At 40.5% G+C, this 15,212-nt stretch overlaps 1 protein-coding gene across 2 annotated transcripts in view; it reads left to right on the forward strand.

Annotated features, from left to right (window-relative positions):
- The first annotated feature begins 5,032 nt into the window (after positions 1-5,032).
- SPR (Sex peptide receptor) overlaps positions 5,033-15,212 on the forward strand; it is an 86,817-nt gene continuing 76,637 nt past the window's right edge. The window contains exon 1 of one of the 2 annotated variants that reach the window (XM_066292181.1): positions 5,033-5,249. The gene's annotated coding sequence lies outside the window, so the exon portion shown is untranslated. Of the gene's footprint in view, positions 5,250-12,188; positions 12,242-15,212 lie in introns of those variants that run through there. The other variant, XM_066292183.1, reaches the window with a different exon arrangement.

A 15,212-nucleotide genomic window follows, 5' to 3' on the forward strand; every position in this document is an offset into this window, starting at 1 on the left:
AAGAGGAAGCATTATTGCTCTCTTTCCGCATCTCTGACGATTACTTAGTAACGAACCTATTTTGAAGGGCGAAATTATTGGACTCAGTGTTTGTACAGTAAACTGGCAATGCTTCACTTGCAAAGTTGTTTGTTGACTCTGCTCCAGACGATAAAGCTCGCAGAGCCCTTATTTGGCTCTCACTGGTAATTTCCCTGAACGAAGATTTATGTCTATTAATAATTATATTAAATCTCGGAATCTTCAGGGATAAATCGCGACCCTTTGTACAATATTGAGAGCTTCTCGCCCATTTGACTTTTTGACTCATACTCATTTTCCACTAACTTTTCCGAGGGAAATAATTTGGAGAATTAGGTTCATTAATCATAAAAGTGTAGCCAAGTCGTTTTGGTGTTGTTAGAGATTAAGGAAGAGTCTCAGTGGCGGAGTTGGGGCATTGTCGCCTACGGGAAGTTCTTAAGTTTGGATGCGATTCGTATAAACAGCCCTGGGTTAATGCCATAATCAATTGCTGACGGACTAACTGGGAATTTCTTGATGGCTTTCTTGGATAACTGGCTGATGAATTTCCAGAAATTCCCCTGCGATTGATCCACCTACAAATTGAGTGAAGACACCTTAGAAGTTCTAGAAATTCTTTGGGCATGGTTTTTATGTTTTTTTTTTGTTAACATCGAACCAGTGGCGTTCCAACCAGAGAAACGCTATGAAAGGAGACTAATGAGTTTTCGCAAGAGATGCGGCATCCAGAACCATCACGCTTACCTTCGTTTTTCAGCAATTTTTTAGTATATTGTTTGTCATTGTTATGATCCGACACAAACTTAACGCAGCCCCAAACCGAGAAACGAGATCACATTCGGGCTACATATTTCGGTCGCCTTTCGGAACATCTTTTGTGACCAAATCACGCAGGAAAATCTGCGGCATGGAGTCAATATAATCATATATGCTTTCGATCGGGCCCTTGTAGCGCAGGCTAAATCCATTGAAGCCCTCGCTGAGAGTCAAACCGAGCTCTCGGAACGTGCAACTAGCGCCGAAGGCGGCAGTTTCCACACGAGTAGGGCACGAGGAGAATTTTTCGACACGAGTCGAAGGCGAGCACAGCGCTCCGCGAGTGTAACAAGTAAATTTCGCTTGTGCGATAATTCCTCCACAAGTACGGAAACCACGAAAGAATTCCCAATCTAATATTTTCTGATGTGTGGGGCCTTCCCTCGGTTTACGTAACGCAAAATGTCTGTCCAGCTAAAAATGACTTTAAGCCGAAACAAACTTAACAGCAGCATTTCCCCAAATCCGGTAATACAGTTAACAACCTAGGGAAACCTAAATTGGCCGAGATTGTGAAGGGGGATGGTTTACTCGAATATCTTTGGGACAAAAAATTTCCCGGTAATTTATGATGATTACTCAATCAAGCCAGCAGAGCTGAGAAGCTTCTTGACAAAGCTCCGCCAATTTTAATTGCAGATGCAAACAAAAATACCTAGGTATAAGGCAAATATTGTTGCTAATCAGCTAATGTTTAATAAAGTCGTAAACCTTCTGGGATTAGGGCTTATAAGCCTATGTGGGTTTAAGTGTATTGTCACCATAAACTATATTTCCTCCACCAAATCCTCTTAGTCCCTTGTCTGCCTTGCAGTGTATAAACCAGAAATTTCTCAATGTAGCTGACGAAGTCAGTCACGTAGAGAAACATTCTCTATCCTCTTCGATCATAGTTGATTTTAGTTTTACCCCATCAATCATTTTGACAAAGTAGCCTTAATGTTGCTTCATTAGGCAGGCTTCTAATCTTAGTCCATTAGGTTCTATTTGAAGCTACCTCGGCGCTATCTCGCTTATTTCATCAATCAGTTTCATCTCATGATGACGATGTTCAGCAATAAATTCCATTCCAGACTTGACGATTTAATTATTTAATTCCGTATTTTTCCAGGGATTGAACAATCTCAGGGAAGAGACAGCTAATTATGAGAGGAATTTCTTTTTTCCGTCCATTGAACACGAAATGAATTTTTTCCCTTGGTGAGGGGGAGCCCCGCATGTTCCGGCAAATAACACGAAAATGGATTTTTTTGCTTCAGCTCGTTAATCATGGAAATTAAAATTTGCGAGATTTCGCAGAACTTGATCGGACGGAAAGCGAAAGTTCTTTGGGGGAACCGAAATTGGTGCGAAAACTTTTGATCCATTAGAGCTAATTAGAATAAAGTAAACTGGAAAATACAAACTTTTATAACCTAATTTTCCTGTTTCGTTACGACTCGCAGAACAGGTGATGGCCATAAACTTTCAATGTAATTCTGTAAATCGCGAGTATTTCGCCTTTATGGCTCGTACTCGGAAAATGACGATCTTTAAGGCCTTGTAACTTTTAAACGACGGTTGGTTGTCGAAATTAGGCACGGAGAAGTAAAAAAACTCTTAACGTTTTTGAGATATTTTCATTTCCGATAGTACGGTTGGCACTACGCACCATGACCGTCACTGCGAACGCACCATCTTACGAAAAAACGATATTTTTTAACATTTTTCCTAATTCCACACGCTTCGTTACTTCTCCGCCGTCCTTTCACTCGTTTTGATTTTCTGACTCAAAATACACAACTAAAAACGAAATATAAATGATTGCGTTACGAGTATAAATTATCTATAGCAAATTCAGTAAGAACTAAATTTCTACATTTTAATGAGATTTATGCATTCCGCCATATTAGTTTTCACTGATTTAAGACATAAAAATATCTCCGAGGTAAACCTAACCATTCGGAATTCAGGATAATGCAATTCCTGTTGGAAGTGTAAATGTGGTTGCGTGCATTACGGGCTATTACGAAATAATTTGGCTTAGATTGAACGCGTTTACGAAGTCTTTAACGCTTAAGCAGCGCACAAATTACAAATTTTAACTTGTTGTTTCAGCAATTTTATCTTTTTATTGGGCAATTGAACTGGTATCTAGAAAATTGTTTAAGGGCACAGGAAATTTTTTCCCCAGTCTTTTTTCCGAAATATCTACATATGCAGAGGCCCAAAATTCTGCATATATTCATTGAAAATTGAAGAAAATACTCTTTATGACAATGCTGGAGTATGTCCAATATTATGTTTAGTTGTGTGTATTTTGACGAAATGGACATGCGTACACATGGTCACCCATATAGTAGATAAATGCACTTTTTAATTTTTTTTCTTCTGAAATCCCGTGTACATTATGACGTTTTTGAGTTCTTTGAGAAATAATGAATGTATTTGATGCTACGTGCCCATGTCTAAATTCAACAGTTTTCGAAAAAAATATACAGAAAATAGAAACAACAACAAAACTATTAATACTTGAAAAATTACAATATAAACAGCTCTAATCTAATATATTAAATGTCGGAACTGTGCCCCGTTAGCCGAGCCCTAACCTGAACTGAAGCCGCAAATTTAAATTCCTCAGGAACTGTTTTCTCATTTGACAAGGTATTTCTTGTGCTTCTTGAGTAATTGCATTTTTTAACTCCTCTTATTGTTGGATCTATTTAAATACACCCTATGTTTCAAATAACCCCACAGAGAAAGTCCATAGAGGTGTGGCCAGGTGACCTAGCAGGCCACTCTAATAGCTATTTTGTGCAAATACTTCAGGAACTGTTGAATTTAGACGTAGGCACGTTATGTGAAATGTGTTCAGAATTACTCAATGACCTCAAAAATGTCACAATGTACACAAGTTCCTTAAGAAAAAAAACTGAAAATGTATATTTATGTATTACGTGAGTAACTCTGTAAACAGGTCTCTTGAGACAAAAAAGGCACAACAAAAAACAATACTTGATGTGTACTAGAATTTTCATGAAAAATATTTCCTTGAATTTCGAACTAATTTAGCGGAACTTTTCGCTCTCTCTGTATATTTCACCTCCAAATTACTTAAAATTACAGATATTCAAGTATGTATGTGGATCAAAACCCCTAAAAAATTCAACCTCTGGTGCACATAGAAATTTCATTTGAAATTTTCGAATAAATACAGGAAAATTTATTTTTGCTATTTCCTTTATACGCCACTGTTACACTGCTCATAAAATTCCTCATGAATGTACCACTCTCTTTTTTACAATATTTTTATGTTAATTATGCTTCTCCGAATGGCAAAAAGTGACCTTCTAATAACTCAAAACCCTACAACAGAAAGGCAAACTTGAAGCGTGTTAAAATTCAGCAGTTCTAAAAATGTTTCCGGCAATTTTTTTTATTTGCTAGATAGTGGTTCTTGGACGCAACTGTCAGGCCTTTGCCGTTGCAAATGCTATTCCTAGGCTCAGCTTTATCAGCTTCAAATGCGTATTTTTTAAATTGCAGACAAACCTACAGGCAGGAGCAAACCTCGGGGTTACCCCTTGCTGCTGTGGGTCCCGGGCACAATAGATAATTATCACGCTATTTCGCTCATCATTGTCGAAGACTCTAACATTTCAGTAACGCAGAATTTAACAAATTTAATAAACTCACTGTTTAGGGGCTTTTAGGCCTTTTATGTCGGGAATTTCAGCAGTGGCGTAAAATAATTTTTAATTAAGAAAATTGAACACGAAAATTCGCCGTTTCCCCCAACACCGCTCTCCATTTTCCATACTGCCTCTGACCCGGATGGGGCCCCTCGTATCTCAGACACTGCATTAAATTTTTTATTTATTTTTTTAAATTAATTACACCCGCATCCATTCTCCTAAAGTCAAAAAGATAACCGTTTGCTTCAAGAATTTAAGTAGATGAAATGGCCCTTTAATGTAAATTGCTTAAACCAACTTCCAAGTGACAAATCGCCGGCTCCCCGAGAGGCTTAAGGGACTGTAGATAAACTCTCGGATAAAAAGCCTGGATATGCTGATATGAAATCCACGACTCCCGCCTGGATCCGCGTCGAATGGCAAAAAGGGAACTGGAAAACTGCGTTGTCGGACGGCGCATTTTGCCACCTGTTGGGCGGAAAATCAAGACGGACGCCACAACAACTCCACTCCAACTCATCTCACGGCACAACTCGGACTGGCCCGATGCGGAGAGTTGGGAGTTTTCACGGGAAAACGCGCGGAAAAAGTTTCAAAAGTTTCTGTAATTAACTTCCCTTAAAAATACCAAACATGTAAGCCCTACCGAAACCAAACAGAACTTTAGAGGACACTTTAGGTTTTTTGGTTGTTTAGATTCATTATGATTTGTGGTCCCTACTTTGCAGCTCAACGGTGAGTACCTACTGAGTAACGTTTCTGTTCTAATTACTCATGATGGAAGTATATATATATATATATTTTTTCCTTTTGGAAAAACCTCAAATACCTCGAAAAATCTCCGAAATCGCAGATTAATCTTTCATCAATCGGAGAAGCCAGGAAACGCATAAAAAATATGGTCCAATCTTAGACGCCGAAGTAAACTTTATGGGATGTATCCATAATGGCCCTTCTCCAAGATCGAATTGAATTTTATTATCCTTATGTGCCTGGAGGGCAATTTTGTCGCCATTTAATAGTCGTTTATTGGGGCCTCCTCAATAGCACAGAATTGAAATTGGGTTGTTGAGTTTGAGGGCTTTGACGATTGCGGACGTGCGGCTGTAATTAGGTGAAGCGGAACAAAGTTTTTTCTTCTGTTTTTAACTGAAACGGACGCTGAGAGGGCAAATCGCTCTATATTAAGGACGTTCATAATATTACACACCTAATGCCCTAAATAGCGTACAGGATCTAACCCCCACGTGTATTCCGTAAATGATTCCACAAAGTGCGGTGCGAAAGCCTCCGTAAATGGAAAATTAGCCGGCAGTATGGGTAATTACTTCTGAAAAGTATTCCCTAAATGGGGCAGTTTTTATTGCAAAACTACCCCAGTGTTCACTCGAACAATTAAAAACAATTTCCGCGTAATTAAAGGCAAACAAGTGGAAATTTTAGGGATTAAGCCCCATTCGGATTGTGCGCGTTCCACTAATGTTGCAAATGATGGCGATGGCTGGGTTTGGGTTTGATGGAGTTCTTGTGTTCTGAATTATTTACTGGGAGAAATTAGCATTTTCTTAATTGAATCTACTGATACACAGGTAGATAGGCAATTACAGGAGATTTTGGGCTTTTAAGGACATCGAAACCGTTTCAGAAAATCCGTATGCTAATGGAACGGAAAGTGCTGATTTGATTACGGTTAAATTCGCTGCTGGAAGATGTTTACATGGAAGTTTGTTTCCGCTCTAATTTCAGCATTTCAGTTCAGGATGTGTATTCTCCATAAAGTTGTCCGCTACTCGGCTGTCGGCCCCATTTGGGTACGTTAAACATTCATTCAGTCAACCACTTTAGCGGGTTCCCAGTGAAGATTTCCGCATTCGAGCCCACGCGGGATCGGACGGGGGCCCACCTTCTTCCATTTGGGATCGCGGTTTAATCCCTCATTTTTAAATCGTCACAGGCGTTCCCCCGATTCCGCAAGGCGAGCTGGAGCATTAATAGCTTTCGACCGAAAACGCATATTTCTCAAAACTCAAAATCGAGGTTATATAAGTATTATGCTAATCCAGCTTATAAACGTGGGGCAATTCGCCAGGCACGATTTATAAATATTGACGAACATGCAAGTAGGAATAACGGACTTGATGGGGAAAGCAAACACGTGTTACAATATTAAGGGTTGCAGAGTTTGGAACCCCAGAGGTCCGACAAAATAAACAATGTTAAGAAGGAATTTTAATACTGGACGAATTATTGCTGGTATTCTGAGACCTGGGTTTTGTCCAGTTTCAGTAGGGAAATGGTCGGAATCGGACATTTAAAACGAAATCGCAATGATTGATCAGTCCCGAATAAAAAGGGTCGGTCGAAGCGATGGTGGCGATCCTCGCGCGTGTGGCCTTAAAATCCGCAACGAATTTACGAAAATTTCGGGAAAACCCGGAGGATTTCTCTGAAATCAGGAGACACGAAGCGTCAACCATCGAGCGCCTCCAGAAAGGTTAAAAACTTTCTCGGAGCCGAAGGAGCGGCGCTTATATATCTCAGAAACGCGATAGAAGTTTTTGGGGGGAAATGCTCAAAACGAAAGTCGTAAAACATTCTTTGCTGCTTCAAGCTATTTCGCTCCTCGGGTTTTTTTCGAAAGACCGACGCGAAAATTTGAAAACTGTTAAAATCTGTCCGCGGAAGTTTTTAGAAACATTTGGAGTTTTTTTGGCTCGACCTCTGCTGTGGCTCTGAAACTTGAGGGGGGAAACGCGCATAGAACGCTCGTTTTTGAAGAATTTTTCTCTCGGAAATTACCGCGCCGTTTAATTTGCAATTTTATGTAGTTATTGTTGGCTATAATAACTACAGAGTACTTTTATTTTTTATTTTTAATACTTATTAATCGCGAAACAACGGCGGCCTAAAGCATGCATGCGAAAAATGTGCGGTGCACTCTGGAGGTCGGTAAAATCATCTGTAACAAAGCTACCAAACAAAATTCGTTAATTTACTGAAACACGCTTTGCACGAACCTAAAAAGTTGTGAAAATTTAGGAAATTCCAAAAAAAGCAGTTTAAAAAAAAAACCGTGTTTCGCTTAGAAATTACTGTTGGTACATTGTTATAGCGTTAAACAAGAAATAATCGAGAGATTCATGCAAACGCTAACGAGTTAAGGAACGATTTTTCTAAATTTGAGCGATATCGGGCGAGTAGTTTTCGAGTTATCGCGTACCGTGTACGAAATTTCGGATTTCGAGAAAAACGAGTTTAAAGTTTTAGAGAGAGAAACGCCAAATGAAAGTAATCAAATTTTCATCAATTTTAAAGCGGATCTTCCCTTGACAAGTCCTCACGTATCGGAAAATGTTAATTTGCACATCTTGGCGGAGAGGAAGTGGGTGGTTTTCTGCTTTCGGTTCGAGCGCCTCCACCACTTGCACGCTCCGGCCGATGTGACCCCATCGCGCTTTAAGCAAGGAATAATAAAGAAGCAAACCCGAAACGAGTTTCACAGTTCTTTTAGAATATCCTAGAGATGTTTCCCTGTCATTTTAAGCAAAAACCTGCTTGAAAATGGTTTTCTGCGCGCATTTCCCCCCTCAAGACAGGCAATTTGAGGGACCGCTCATATACCGGCGAGTCAGCTCTTTCTTTGAGACGTGACTCAATAAATAAAACGGATCAAATGGACTTTTTAAATTGACGTTTCATGCATTTTAAACATGCGGGAAGTGAAGTGGCCACTCGTTTCCTCAGGTGCAGAAACTGACTCTGACCATCGTTCGTTCCCCCCTCAGCCCTCTGAATTAACCATCATGCGGATGACGAATGAGGCCGAAAAAACTTTCATAAAGTTCCCTTTTAAACTCTCTTAGCATTCTGCCACCGGGAGCCGGTGTGGGTCCTGGTGATACTTTCAGCTCCTTTTTCTTAATAACCCAAGATAGGACCCTCCCGCCTCATGCTGAAAATATATGACAGCAATTCATACGTGTTAGCGATATATGAATAGCTTCAGCGGGTTGTAAATCTCGCGTAATGCGCTTTTGTACTTTAAAACTTTCGGGCACCAAAGATGGATGTTCCAGACGAACGCTCGTTGAATCCGGGATTCAATTTGAGATTTACCAACTTGTGTGCGTCAGGCAACGTCGAGTCAATCATATTTCCATGGGATGCCAATAGATATAGATACGCGAAAATCTGGAAACCGATCCAGGAGGATCGCAGTTGGAATTCGATTTTGGCCGGAGTCGTTACTTTCGGTTCAATTTCCATATGGAGGTCTTTAAAGTCCCGAACGGCAGCCAGAATCCCTTAATCGGAGTAGATTTTTGAATTATTTTAAGTCGTTAGAGGGCCTTTATCGACGATTTTACGGGCCGTCGATATCGATAAATTTTTAGAGCTGAAGCCTGCATTATGCAGACAATTTGCATACGTCTCGCAGTTCCGGCGGGATGTAAACCTCCCTCGGTGAAACCGATAACGGTCAGGTTTACATGGGGGAAACCAGACTGGCATAACAAAACTGAGGCTTTCATGTAGATAAAAAAAAAATGAACAACTCGTAATGGTGGCCGGATATACGACAAAAACTGCCAGGAAAATGACACATTTTCTTCGCGTCGTGCTCATAAAAGGGAGAAATATCGCCACTAAAACTGGCATCGCTGTTATAATAGTGGAAAATGGAGGCCGGAGAGGGGGATATATGTGGTCAAGAACTTCGAAAAAATAAAAATAAAAGACGCCTATCGTATTACCTTTAGCGGCGACCGCACTAAAACTGGAGTATTGTTGGAGAGTTATTTTAAATCCGCACTATCTTCCCGATAAAAAAAACCGTGAATCAGTGCTTTAGCCGCACAATGGGAAAAAAAAGAAATTGATGATAAAATTTGGGCGGTCTGTAACCATAAAAACGATACATGCCCTCCCGAGAGATCGGGGGACGTTGACGATTAACGATTGGAGAGATTGGAGAAGGGATTAATTTAGGATCATTTTTTTATCATCGCTTTTTCATACCCCTGTGAGTTTATTTCATTATACGCCATTGCAAGCCGATCTCGGGGCTACAAAATATCTCAAAGAAAAGGCCTCGCCGGGGGCTGATTTCCTTAATATTAATCGGGCATAGAATGGAGCATTAGTCAGTATACGAGGGTAGCTCCAGAGGTACCTGACCTAACACAAAAAGAAAAAAAAATTGATAATACATTATTTCTCAACATAGTCTCCTCGGAGGGTGGCGCACTTTTCCCAACGAGGTTCTATGCCCTGTTGATAGTGAGAAGCTTCGAGTGGTTGGAAACAGGCATCAACCTCGCAGTCCACCTCTCCGTTATTGGCAAATCTTCTTTCGCCGAGCCATTATTTTCAAGTTCGGCAATGGAAAATAATCCGAGGGGGCCAAGTCTGGCGAATAGATCGGGGGCGAGGAAAGGTTCGAAACCCAGTTGATTGAATTTGGCCATCGAGATGACGCAAGCGTGGGCCGGTGCGTTGTCTTGACGAAACAAGACATTCTTTTCCCCAAACGCAGTCGCTTTTTCATATTATGTTCGCTCAAAAGCTGCAATGAAATTGAATAATATTCCACGTCGATTTTCGTTTATTTAGGGAGATTTCAATAAAAATTACCCCACGTGCGCCCCGAAGAGCTGACGTCAGTACCTCTCCAGCAGATAGAACGGTTTTCGCTTCCTTCGGAGCCGATTGTCCCCTCTGAGTCCGTTGTTTTGCCCGTTTGCTTCATTTTTGACTGACACTGTATATGTCAGGCCGGGTACCTCTGGGATTGTCCTTGTAGCTTGAATTCCCTGAAACTTGTTAGCCGCTGAATAATTTAGGATATTTGTTGAAATTGGACCAGTTGATTTATGACCGGGAAAAATCAACACAGCTAACTAATCCTTTGCGAGCCGTAAAAAGCTCTTCAGTTATAACTTTAGGTCCAAACGCTTCGATGTTGAATTATTTATTTTATCATAGTATTCATCGATATTTATTCCCTGCAAGTTCCTTCGGGGCAATAAATCAAAGTTTTGTGCAATTACGTGTCAAAAACTCTGACCGATAATATAATATTTATCCAGTCAAGTCGAATCTTTACCGAGATCCGTTCATGGAAGTTCTGTTACTCACTCTTGATCCTTCAGGAGACGTTAACGATTTCGGCGACATTACGAACATACAGAGCGCAAAATTCGCCATAAAACATTTTTTTCGAAAAATAATAAACCGCCCTGATAGGGAAATAAAAGAATCAGAGCGAAATTAATATCAAGGGGTGCCTGTTCGGATTACATTTCCTGGATCTTTCCAGGAATCTGGCAGGTGGAATTATGTATAAAACTAATTTAATTTGATTTTGCTTCCCGAAGTGAAAGCTGACCGACATAAATATGAAGAAGCTGCAGACGAGGAAGTCCCCCATGGAGGATTTCAAGGCGTGGGGGGGAGAAGAGGAATCTCTATCCAGAATTGAGATTTCTAACGTGGGGGCCATTCAAGGGCAAAGAAATGCAAATTGGAGGTGAAAGCCCTTCAAAATCATGGAAATAGATTCAAAAATGGTTTTGCATCGTGGAAATCAACAGGAATATCGCAAAAGACTATAGAACGCGTTGAGACAATTTGGTGTATCTGGCGAGGGTGGTGCGTGGGGAGTATGGTGTATTTGGTCAACACATTTCCAATACCAAAGATTGGAAACTAACAGAAATTACAGGTATATGAAAAAGAGACATAACACATGATAAAAAAATAGATAATAGAAAAAATACGTAAAAGGTAATAAACAGATTAATAATTACATAAAAATTACAAAAACTCTCGTTTCAGTACCGATATCAGCGCTAACTATATTCGTACACATACACGGTGACTCAATAAAGTCAGGCAATGATAAAGTTGCCGGAATCTCTTGGTGCTTAACACTTTCACTTGTGAAAAAATCGGGCAGGTGCTTGAGCGGATATATTCTATATCTTAACATCACTATTGGGCGGCGTTTGTATAATTCATATAGGGTGTATCAAAATGGACGCGCAACATTAGGATCTCGGGAACCGTAAGAAATAGGGAGAGTCTTAAACTGGGATAAACTTTCAGTGACGGTTGGACCAAATCCGTGTTTCCTCCAATTTTTAAAATAACCAAAAGGTCGCGCCGTGTATGAACCCTAGAAAAGTCCTAGAAATGCATTAGTTTGCTACTGATTAAGCAGACGGGTCTGTACGAGCTGGGTTCCTGAATTGATTTCTACGTAGCAATTTCCCTTGATTTTTTCCACGGTTCAGAAAAAGTACCAGCTTTCGTTGCCCGGTTCGGTGCCTCATGGAAATTCTGTGGGTGGTTCTCAAGCGCGGACATTATTGTTTCGGAGAGATTGTTGTCAGGGGTTTTTTCTTACGCATATCATTTGCTGCTAAAATTCGATATACCCTCATATTGAACTTGGAAAAACTTATCTGGCATGGGTAATTGAGCTCTTGGGAAAAGTAGATTTTCCACTTCTTTGTTCCTCTCGGTTATCATTTCAGGTGCGTTTCTATATTTTAGATTGCACTAAACAACTCCGTACTTCTCGCCCCAGATATCATTTTCCAGTTGGCGGCAGGTGGTTTTCCAGCGTTCTCTTATGGATCTGGTTATTTCCAGCTTAAATTTTTTTTACGTATGCAACCTTTATGCCCCCTAGGCCTCCACTCTGCGGGATTGGCTTCTCTCATGTAAGTCTTTTTGGCACATATGCATTCAGGCTTCGCTCTGGTTATAGCGCCACTTCACCAGTAATGGAAGTTGTCACGCTTGACCCACAGGATGTTTCTATGGGCATTTGTAATCAAAGTTGTAAGGTGTTCGTGGTTAAATTTTTCGAGTGTTTGATTGACAAAGGGTTTGATCACTTTAAGTGCAAGTGGCTACTGATGCATTGAAATTCTAGGTGTGCATGTCTCATATGAGACTTTCTACCAATTTGGTTTAAAAAATGGCATGGCCAAATACTTGGCATTGATTCTCGGGTTCAGCCACGAACTACATGCTACCACCCTAAGTCCTTTCAAAAAGGCAAAATTTTCACCCTTAACATAAAACCACGCAGTATCCATGAACCATTACGAAAGCAGCTTTCCTCTCTCCTGCAACGTCCTGACATGTCCTACTTCTTCCAAAGATCGTTTAAGGAATTTGCAAGCTAAAGGAGGGCATAAATTATAAAACAACTTAAACCACTACCTGGGAAACACATACGTGAAATATTAATATTTTTTGAACGAGCTCCTTCCCTCCGATCCATATCTTAAAGGGCTGGCTTTATCCTGTAAAAGGGGATATTTATCCTTAATATAGTTGCCGTGCCCTAACGACCTTGTAGAGGTGGGAAAATTCGTACGTATGTTCCAATAAAGATAAAATATTTTTTAGAGGGTAAAGGGGCTCTAAAAGTGCGAACACTGTCCTGAAGAGTAAATGCTGGTAAATAACAGGAATATAAATAGAGTCTGATGTGGGAGGGGGAAGGGTAGTACTCTGCACTAACAACTTCGGAAAACGTGTTGCCATGGGGTAAAGGCGTGTGGGGCTGGTTAGCGTGAAGTTATCCCTTCTTTCATTTTACGAAATATAAAATAACTTAAAGTGGTCACTTGACCAACGGAAAACAAGACATACCACGCGTGTCCAAACGCCCCCCCACATAATTCAAACTGAAAAAAAAACCACTAACACCACCGCCCATCGACAGTTTTGATGTTTTCACCGAGGGCAGCTACCCCTTAAGTTGGGCACCTTTCTTGCAAGGACAGGAGGGACTACTGTACTCTAAAGTATCGGGGTAGAATATGTCACTTCCTTCAGGTGCCTTGAATAGACTTCAGAAAAACACTAATTTGAAGATTGACGTAATTAAGACAAATTGACCCCTGCTGAAGGACACCCTTCTTAGAAGTAGAGGGCAAGTATCCCTCAGCTGTCGCGGAATATGGGAATGTAGAATTCTGTAGAAGTTTAGTTTAGGTTGTTCTATACACAAAATTCTGTGACTAGCTAAACTGATCACTGGTTTTGATCATGAAAGCTGACGATACTATGAAAAACTGCTTTACAAATACAGACCATATCGGTCACCTCAATAAACTTTGCGCAGGCACGTCACCCTAGAGCCATAACTCTCGGCCCCTTTGGAAATCTAGAAAACTTTCAAAGGAGCGGGAAGTACCCGGCATTATCGATTCTTCAAATTTAGAGCGCCGGTATCTCGGGAACACGAAGAGGGATTGGATTAAAAATGCAAATCAAGTTAGTGGCTTCGATGAGCTGGGCGGGTCGGGGTGCCTCTTTCAGTTCCCGAGATATCGACTAAATTTAATACCGATTTCCGCGATTTTGAAAGTGCGTAGATCCAAAAATGTTGCGAGGCTTCACGAATTAATGGCTGACAGGTCGGTTCAGCTTGGCAGGCGATTCGGTAAAAAAGTAATAAAATTCTGCTTGTTGATTCTATAACAATTTCTTAGTGCGAGAGCAAAAGATCGGCCCTTCGTTGGTTTTAATACTAATCGAGGAGTCTCAAAGACGACACAACAAAGGCACATGCTTTTACTGCAATATCTCTGATGTTTTTCCTGGTTTAGTTTGTGCAGCTTCCGTGAAAAAAGACCGCGATTCGTCTTTGCCGAAGAGGAATCTGTAAATGAGAACATGCTTTCAGTTCCTTGTCAGTTGTTGAGGACCTATAAAGGAAAATAAGAGACCAGTATTATGCTTTTTGAGACATTCTTACGTAGTAACACATATACGTTCTCACTGGGTGGGAATTCGTGTGTTTGCTATTGGAAATAGCTCACTTTCTTTGCCTAAACGAAAACTCATCTCTTTCAGTGAAAGCACGCTTTAAGTTTCATTCAGTGCGGACTTCCTTTTGAAACGGTGTTTTTATCGCAGATTCACTTCTATTTCTTGTCGGCCGTAGGCACACGGAAATGAGATTTCTGAATAGAATTTTTCCATATTCTTAGGAACACGTGCAGGAATGCCTGGCCAAGAGATCTTTTTGATGACGAATCATTTCGATGCTGAAAGTCTACAGTTTATAGAGAAGTTCCGTTGATTTGCATCTCTCACGAAGTTGCGGTTTTCTGGGCATTATTTAATAATCCCATGTTCACGCTTGACACACTGAAGGGGCACGTCAATAATTACCCACCAAAGAGGCATCTCTTGTGCTAATCCGGCGGAATAACGCATCCAGGCACGATTTATAAATATTGACAGAAACGTATATTGGGATGAGTGTATTTGATGTTAGAATACTAGACAGAAAAGCCCCGATCTCCCGAGATTTCAAGTTTCTGAAGCCGTGCTAAACGAAAAACTTTCATAGCCTCAAGTTATTAAAAGTTTAATTTAATAAACTGCAGACTATTTACGGTCAAAAACAGGTGTATCATATTAAGCTTAACTTTCGACCGCTAAACTAATTTGAGAAACTTTTTCAAATATTAGATAATGTGCATATTGCAAATAAGCCGGCACGTGCAAGTGCTAGAAGAGCGGTGAATAAGACGATCAGAAGAGATATTGACGAAAAGGCTCTTTATGCCGTCCGCTCAATATACTGGGTATCAATCGTCAAGTTCTTAGCAGTAAATCTTTCTTAACGATCCACAGGGCGGAACACTTCCCATATGTTGCGATTGT

The sequence above is a fragment of the Euwallacea fornicatus genome, chromosome 17, assembly GCF_040115645.1.
Source record: "Euwallacea fornicatus isolate EFF26 chromosome 17, ASM4011564v1, whole genome shotgun sequence".
Lineage (NCBI taxonomy): Eukaryota > Metazoa > Arthropoda > Insecta > Coleoptera > Curculionidae > Euwallacea > Euwallacea fornicatus.